This window comes from Mustela putorius, unplaced genomic scaffold, assembly GCF_011764305.1.
Source record: "Mustela putorius furo isolate JIRA1106 unplaced genomic scaffold, ASM1176430v1.1 tig00003898_pilon_pilon_pilon, whole genome shotgun sequence".
Classification (NCBI taxonomy): domain Eukaryota; kingdom Metazoa; phylum Chordata; class Mammalia; order Carnivora; family Mustelidae; genus Mustela; species Mustela putorius.
The window spans coordinates 25,973,461-25,982,798 of record NW_025422047.1 but is presented as its reverse complement, the minus strand read 5'-3'; the positions used below and the strand labels follow the sequence as shown (position 1 = coordinate 25,982,798).

General features: G+C 34.2%; 1 pseudogene; it reads left to right on the top strand.

The window, feature by feature from the left end:
* Positions 1-1,698: 1,698 nt before the first annotated feature.
* On the top strand, positions 1,699-8,461 carry LOC123388366 (annotated as a pseudogene).
* The last annotated feature ends 877 nt before the right edge of the window (positions 8,462-9,338 follow it).

Genomic DNA, 9,338 nt, shown 5'->3' with positions numbered 1-9,338 from the left:
TCAGGTCTCCTGAGCCTTCTCTTGGTTGTGGCAGTTACTCAGATGTTCCTTGTGTTTGATGATCATGCCAGATTGGAATACTGGTAAGGTATTTTATTCAAGCAGGGTTATGAGCTTTAGAGAGGAAGATTCAAGGCTAAAGTGCCATTCTTTTCATATATCATGAATACATATTATTGGTATGACTTGTCACTGTTTTTTGTTAACCTTGATCACCTGGCTCAGGCGGTATTGGTCAGGTTTCTCCACTGTAAAGTTACTCTTTTTCTTCAACTTTTCGTTCTGTACCCTTTGGAAGGAAGTCGCTATATGTAGCCCACACTGAAGGTGTAAGGAGTTATACTCCATCTTCTTGAGGGTAGAGTCTCTACATAAATCATTGGGAATTCTACTACATAGGAGATATGTCTATTCACCCCCATTCGTTTACTTACCAACCATTTATTTTTATCAGGATGGATTCATGGATACTTATCTTATACTTTGGATTATAATTCAATACTACTTTATTTTGATGCTCAAATCATTTCAGCTTTGGCCATCAGGAGCTATTTCAATTGGCTTCTGTATCCCTTTGACATACTGTATCCCTTTGACATTCTGTATCCCTTTGACATATCACTGTTGTGTGTGTTGAATACTTCCTTACTTTCTGACACTATAAGTTTCTCCAGGTTCATCTTGTATATTCCCTGTCATAGCCCTAGAATCAGCCTTTTCTCCAAGGAGCCCTAGTTCCTGTGATCAGAGAGTGGCTCTAGAAACCAAGATCTATGTATTAAGTGTGCTAAGTGTGCTTGTCACTATTGGTTGTCCTTGCTTCTAGGCCCTCTCATCTAATAGAGTAAGGAAATATATGAGTTTATATTAAGTTTTGTATATAAACATATCTATAAATATTTCTGTATGTATCCTTCTGACTCTGTATTAAGCCAAAATGAGTTTATGCTGATGTCTTCCACTCTTTGTTATCAAATAGTTCATTCTAGCCTTTTCTTATTTGCCTGTATTCTCCAGTTGCAACAGTGAGAAACTGTTGGCTTCTACTATATGCCATCCATCTACCTAACTGTTCAATTTTAGTATATAGGCATAGTGGCTTCAGAATTGTTAGCTCATACCTTTATGGAAAACAAATATTAACTGAAGTTATAAATGTTTATGTGGAATCCCTTTGCTTTTGGTCTTACAGACTCCACTCATTTTCAAACTTACTAAGGCAGGACTTTTACTATCCATCCCTGCAGTGAGGTTGTTTTGTTAATGTCATACAGTTAGATTGTTTTGTGACAATATGCATTCCATTCTGAGATCTCCCAACCTTCTAAAAGATTTTTTTATTTGCATACATTAAAATTCATTCTAGTGCTATAAAAAGTCCTCTGGGTTTTGACAATGATGTATCCATCATTCCTATATCATACATAAAACTTCTCTCCACAAACCCCTGCTTCTTGACCTGAACCAACCTGTCTGCAAATATTAATAGCCATACCCTTAAAAAATTATTATCCTTAAAATTATTATCCTTAAAAAGGTTCCTAAAGGGCATAATCCCCCCTACTTTTAATTTTCCACACTTCTCCTTGGCTTTTTTTTTTTTTTTCCTAATCCCTCAACCCCCACTCCCAGCTGCCTGCATTTCCTTAAGGAATGGTTTTTTTCCACTCCTCTCTTTCTCCCACACTGTAGGACTATATGAATAGTTCAGATGAACAGTTGAATTTTCCAGGAAATAACTTCACCAAGGTGTCCAATGATAGGTAAATATCCAATGATGATAACCCGAACACCAGCAGTGGTAGTTCAGATGCAGATCAGAGAGACCTCACTGCTCTGATAGCCTGAAGAAAAAGAATAAAGAAAATCTTGTCACAGGGGAGGAGTGGCGGGGGGTGTGGGGGTGGGCAGGGGAGAACAAAACAAAACACCCAAATCTCTAAAAAAAACCGCTGCTGAATTATCTGCTAGTGCGAAGACTTCAGAAGGAGCTAACTGAGGTCATCCACATTCCTCCTCCCTACCGCCATCCTGGGGTCAAAGAGATAACATTTATGAATGGGAATTAGCTATATTTGGTCCACTAGGTTGTGTGCATGAAGGTGGTATGGTTTTTCTGGACATCACATTTTCATCCAATTATCTGTTTAAGCAACCAAAAGTTACTTTTCACACCAGAATCTATCGCTGAAACATCAATAGTCAAGGACCTGTCTAAATATCCTTAAAGACAACTGGAGTCCCACTTCGACAATTTCAAAGATTTTGCTGCTGGCTTGTTCCCTTTGGCAGTCTGCAGATATTCAAGTTGGAAGCATTGCTTCTCAGTATTTGATCAACAAAGCAGAATATGGCAAGATAATAGGCAACCTAATTCACATAATTTCTATGCAACGGGAAGGAATAGGGACACCTTCTTACTGTACTGCAAACTTTTTAATTTTATTTTTAAGTAATCTCTGCACACAACATGGGCTCAAAACTACAACCCTGAGATCAAGAGTTGCATGCTCTACTGACTGAGCCAGCCAGATGCCCCTGTGATGCAAATCTTTATAGCCTTTACAATATCAACTTCTGTTGTTGGGGAGGAAAAAATTTTCCTTCTACCATTCTAGGAGGTTTTTTTTGGTCTGGTTTAATAATCAAATTAACATAAAACATTAATGGGAGAAAAACAAATTTAATTATATACATATGGAGATCCCATAAAAATATGAAACATGGGTATAAGTCAGGCAGTTGAGGCTTATATGCCATCTTCACTAAAGGAATGTGATAGAGGCCATGGACTTCATAAGGGAGGAGAGTGATTCACAGGATAAGAAGTGCAGATGTTTAGGAATTGGATGCTTGTCCTCCCATACAGATGAGTCATTCAAATAAAAAAGTTCTTTCTTGTTTATAGCTCTTTCTCTGGGTTAGGACCCCTATATAAATTGTTTTAGGTAGTTAAAGGGAGAGGTAAAAATTTTTCTTGAGTTTGCTGTGTCTTGATTGCCTTCAGCTCAAAATAGTCCACATGCCAAAGTAGCACATTTTGGGGAGAATTTTTCTGAACCCTCATAGTGTACATACTTCTTTTCTCTGCTTTTATCCCTTGAAGACTGAAATATTACCCAAAAGGATAAATATTATTAAGAGTAGAATTTTGTAGCTGTAGCTTTGCAAGTAGACATTTTAAACAGACTAGTCTTCAGTCTTTGGGATATTGACATGCATATTGTGGTAAGCTAAGGATACTTGTCCTGAACTTTATCAATAATTATAGTGCATTCTATATCCTATATTATACCAAATTGTGTGTGTGTGTTATACTGAATTTTAACTTAATTTATTATTTTCATGAAGTTACAAAGGTAGACATAGAGGTTCAGGGATAAGGTTATTTATAGTAAACATCTATCTCTTTCTTTGTGGTTCATGCTGTTGGAAAAAACATTTTACCTTTTACTTACGTCAACTTATAATAAGAGAATATTTTTTTACCCTTTGTAGCTCAGAGACTACCTGATGTATTATCTCAAACACAATAAATATACTCCTGAAGGCAAAAAAAAAATCCTAAGGGTTTTAACAACAGCTTTATAAAATACAGGATCTGAATGGCTATATTGTATTTGCTTCCTTGGATATTTATAACCTTATGAGAGCTTATCTCTATTACCAGGAATGCCCATGTCCATCACATATCTAGCACACAGTAGAAACCCAGGGACAATTTCTGAATAAAGATAGCAATCCCAGTTTCTCCTAATTAAAATAACCCATACAGGGCACCTGGGTGGCTCAGTGGGTTAAGCCTCTGCCTTTGGCTCAGGTCATGATCTCAGAGTCTTGGAATTGAGCCCCACATCAGGCTCTCTGCTTAGCAGGGAGCCTGCTACCTCCTCTCTCTCTCTCTCTGCCTGCCTCTCTGCCTACTTGTGATCTCTCTCTCTCTCTGTCAAATAAATAAATAAAATCTTTAAAAATAATAAATAACCCATACATAGTTTTCATTCTAAAATTTTTCTGATTTTCCAGTTTCTTAATTGGGAAATGTGGAAAGGTAACTAAAGCTTTGAGATTCAACATCTGTTCTATAGGTATATTTATAATGTAACACATTCATTACTATCTCTATAGAGATTCTGCATATACATAATGAATATTTCATCATGTCTTTGCCTATACATTGAAAGTGTGAACAATTTTTTTAATGGCCTAGATTTCCTCTTTTTAAAATGCTACAAAAAATTCTGAATAGGGAAATTATACATTTTTATATCCAAAACAAGAAATGTTCACAAATTTTATTTTCTACAATTTAGAATATGTTATACCCTATAGGCAAACAAGGTCAAGCTTATAATTTTCATAAATGTAATTTTGCAAATTTCATAAAAGCTAAAACTCCTTTTACTTAATGTAATGAACAGGTGATGGCAACATGCATAATGCAATTTTCACAAATGAAGGTAAATGTAAGTTCATATTTCTGTATTCAAGAAAAATATGAACTAACTCAATAAAGATGAGCAATATTAACCTTAAGGAGTTAATCATCAGAGTGAATGAGGGAAAATAGTATAATTAGCAATATCTGAAGGTAGTCATTAAGGTGAACCAAGGCACATAATATAGTTTGCAATATAATGTAAACAAAGCCAAAGTTCCCATAGCAACACAAACTTTTCTTCAATGTACACATACTGTATTTTGGATTACCAGTTAGAGTTCTAAATTTACAGTTTCCTATGCATATATGTAATAAGGGTATGTCAACATGATTCTGAGAACAATGAGATTTATATATTCAGATTCAAATATGTTTAAATTTGCAAGCCCCACACTTAATTTTCTATATAGTTGTCATCTACTAAAATTATTCTGGCATTCAAGGCAATGCCATGAAATTACATTTCTCTCACTCATGGCAATGTTTTTAAGTACCTTTCCTTTATTGTTTAAGCTTGTATGTTTTAGGATACATGTATTATGTGGTGCATGAAATTCAATTTATAAAATTTTCATGATTAAATCTAGTGGCAATAAAATAGAAGGTTATATAAAAATAAGGATGTCTAATAGCCAACCCTAAGTTATTTCACATAAGTAACTATCATAAAACAATATTCTTTGCTCATCAGGAACGATTGTATTTTTATTCCTTTTGCAGAGAAAATTTTTTTCTTCCACAATTCCAGCTCAAGTAATCCACTCCATTATAGTTGTATCTTTACTTTGTTTTCCTTCTTTATAAAACAGGGCTATTTAAACAGGTACATTTACAAAGTTCTTTATTATCATTTTTAAGCTTATCCTTGTAACATTTTTGTGAATGAACCAGATTGAGGACAATTCTGATTAGTTGTAGTACATAAATGGAGAAAGAGGCAAATACCTAAGGTCACACAACAGTAACAAATGGACAAAGTAGTCACTCAGCCTACCAACTTAAAGCCTTATATTATAAGGGCAGAAAAATAGGGGCGGAATCTTGTGCTTTATTTCATATTCATATATTTTAGTCACCTAAATACAATCCTTATTTATTTTTGTTAAGAAATGATAATCTAATGTTTAACATATTCTGGAGAATTCTAGTATCTATTTCAAAGAGAAATTCAAGTCTTTGAGGTTTAAATTATTGACAGATTTTACTCATGGTAAAATGGAAAGAGTTTAAAAGAGGCTCAGTTTTACTAATGTATCTTTCCTCAATTCCAGGGCCCTCAAATATTTATGTCTTTTGAATTATATTATGATAGGGACAGAAGGATCAATCTTTAAGTGAAGACTAGTGTGAAGTTTCAAAGTTAACCATTTGGAATTCAAATTCAGTGGTGCATAACTGAGCATCTGGCATATGGGAGATAATATTATTTTCTTGTAATTTTAATGGGCAGAATAAAAATATAAAAATCTCACCAAGCTTTCCAAAAAACATAATTTCCATCCTTCTATTGATTAAGATGTTTTTATTTCATAAATACATATATAAGAAGTCCAAGAAGCTGAAAACAAGGACAGGGTTAAAATTCCTCTTCAATTAAAAATGAACCAAAATAGGGATGCTTGGGTGGCTCAGTGGGTTAAGTATCTGCCTTTGGCTCAGGTCATGATCTCAGGGTTGTGAGATCAAGCCTGGTCTTGGCTCCATGCTCAGCTGAGAGTCTGCTTCAGATGACCTCTCTCCCTCTCCTTCTGCCCCTCCCCTCACTCACACCCCTTCTCTGTCAAAATAAATAAAATCTTTTTTTAAAAAATGAAGCAAATTATATAATAGTAAGAAGGATCATAGATGGCATTAATATTTTAGTATTTTCTAGCACCTAGACATGTTCTCATTGTGGTACAAATATAAATGGTTTCATTCATGTTGCTATTAAAGTGAAAATAAACGTGTCAAGATATAAATTTTAAAACAAAGATGTCCAATTTCAGGGGGGGAAATCATCCCTTTTGAAGATCATGATAAATATTCAAGTTTTCCTTCATGAAGGTAATATTTTTTGTCTAAGTCAACATACTTTACCATTTTTAAACTTTTCTCATCATATTTTTGACAGCAGGTTTTCCAATTTTGACAGCTCTTTAAAAGTAATTTTAACAGCCGAGTGATTTCTCTTCTAAGCAAAGTCAGATTATGTGAAATGTCAATGTAAAAACTATACACTCTGACACATAATCATTTTTAGTTGAATTTACTTATTAATTTTGCTTGCTATTACTAATAAAACATAAGTGCTTAGCTAATTGTATTGCTTTTTGAAATGTTTTAAAAGTATTAAAACTGTATCCTTTTCACTACAAAATGTCTCACTTTATCACAATTAGTTTCCCTTCTGAAAATGGAGGGGGGGGGGAATAGTAGCGGGGCTAGGTAGATAAAAAGCAGTTGAGAGACTGAGTAAAGTGGCTACTGTAAAGTAGAAATACAAGTCTGGATTGGTTAAACCAGCATGGAGTTGTATCCAAAGCCCCGGGGAACTCTTAGAAAATATATGTCCTTTTCCTCTTACCCAAATAGCCCTATATTCTCAACTCCCATTGCTGAGGTTCTGATATAATCTCAGGACAGAAGGGTGAGAATATCTTTTCACCTGCCACCTGATTGAAAACCTCTGGAAACAATTTAAATAAAAACTGACAATTTACTTGACTGAATTAATCCAGTTAATTTCCTCAGTCCTTTATTTCATAATCAAAGTGTTGCAGGAGGTAAAGTAATTATCTGGTAAATATAAATAAATGGGTTGTCAATTCAAAAATTATCTTCTCTTTTTAGTATTTGCTCTCAACTGCTGTTCCCTTATCACTTTCCTTCCACAGTTGAAAGCTTTTTTTTCCCCCCATGGAATGACTTTGTCATAACTTTAAAGAAAAAGTGCTTTACAGAAGAGGATTTCATTTCATTAATGGTCTCCCACCACGTGTTAACTACCATCTGACCACTATTCTAAGTGGAATTAAAATGTCTTCTAATGCATATCAAAAGAAATGCCAATAAAGCTAGCAAAAGTTAGAAAAGTCAGATTAGTTTTATTGGACAAATTCAGTGAGGAATATACATTGTCTAGACTACTAAATTGGATTTTAAACTATCCCACATTCTCCATCATTGTAGAATTGTTCCACTTCACTTTGAATGAGTAGATCTGCCCAAGAGGAATTAGGTGCATTAATTATATTTTGTTGTATAAACAAGTAAACAACAAAGAGCAGTTAAAACACAAATACGATTCAACAAGTCAATAGCCTCACACAATAGGAAGTGGAAAACAATAGAAAAATAGCTTAAAGATACTGAGAAAAAAGTTTTCCTACAGGACTATCAATCAAATATAAGAATAGAATATTGTTTTTCCAGATAGTATCTCAAATAACTTACCTTCCAGGTAGCCTTTCTCAGGAAGCTATTAAAGGACCTATTCCTCAAAGAAATGAGTCAAGAAAACGGAGTCTAAAAATCCATAAACAGGGAGTCAAATTCAGGAAAGAAACAAAGGTAACATTTTGAGGAATTGCCAGATTATTTTACAAAGTGCTGTACCATTTTACCACTCCTCCAGCAATATATGAGAGTCCCAATTTCTCCACATACTCATCAACACTTCTTATGGTCCATCTTTTTTACTTTAACCATCCTCATGGGTGTGAAGTGGTGTATCTCATAATGGTTTTGATTTGCATTTCCCTAGTGACTAATTTTGTTAGACATCTTTTCATGGCTATTGGCCATTTCAATATTGGCCACACCTTTAGAGAAACATCTATTCAAATTTTTTGTCCATCTTTTAAAATCAGCTACTTTTTATTGTGTAGTTGTAAGAGTTCTTGGTATATTCCAGATTCATGTTCTTTGTTATATATGTTATTTATATTTTCTCCCAACCTGTGGGTTAGAATATTCTTTTAATCTAAAATTTATTTACATTTTTAGGTTGGAGCTTTGGGAAATGATTGTGGGAGCTAGCTTCTGGGAAGAGATATTGATTCACTTGGGAATTATCTTTCACTTGAGACTAGAACAGAGCAAATCCAGTTTCTGCAGTCGAGTAATGTGGTTGTTTTCAGGTTACACAAATAATACGAAGTTGATGAAAAGAAATTTTGAGTTTTCCTCAGTTTCTCCACATTCTCTAATCTATCTCTTCCACTCTCTGCCCCTTAGTTTACATATGCCAAAAGGGAGCTGAGATAGCATTTGGACATTATTGAAAATGCTATTATAATGACAAAATAAAAACTTGACTGCTAACACTGAAAAGTTAAAAGGAACAAACTTGACAAATCATCCTTCTACAAATTGGCTTTTGGGAAAATGATCTTCCTCAAATAGATTCTGGTAAAGGAAAGTACCAAAAACCCAGGTCAATGTGATAAGCTTGTTCTGTGTTAACAGAGTACATTTATTAGGTGATGATTCTTGAAGACATTTTGGATCTTACGAACACAGACAGTAGAAAGCAATAACATGTGCTTATATTCATTATTAATTTCACTACATAGAACTGCATTCAGCACCATGTATTAAACACTTACTATGCACCAACACGAAATGCAAAAATGATCAAAACAGACACAGCTCCTGTTTCATTCTCACATGTCTCAATTTAACTGATTAGGTCCTATCTCTAGAGGGCAGAAGTACCCTTATTATTAAATGTTTGTTCATATTTTAGCCATGAAGTTTTGTGAGATGTATACAAAACAAAATAAGACAAGAGACTTGCCTTCAATTCATTTGAAGTCTATTTATTACGAGACTGAACAATAAACTTTTTCACCAATGTATAGTGTCATGATAGAGGTAAGTATGGTCCTTAATCCCATTTGCAGAGCAGATATTA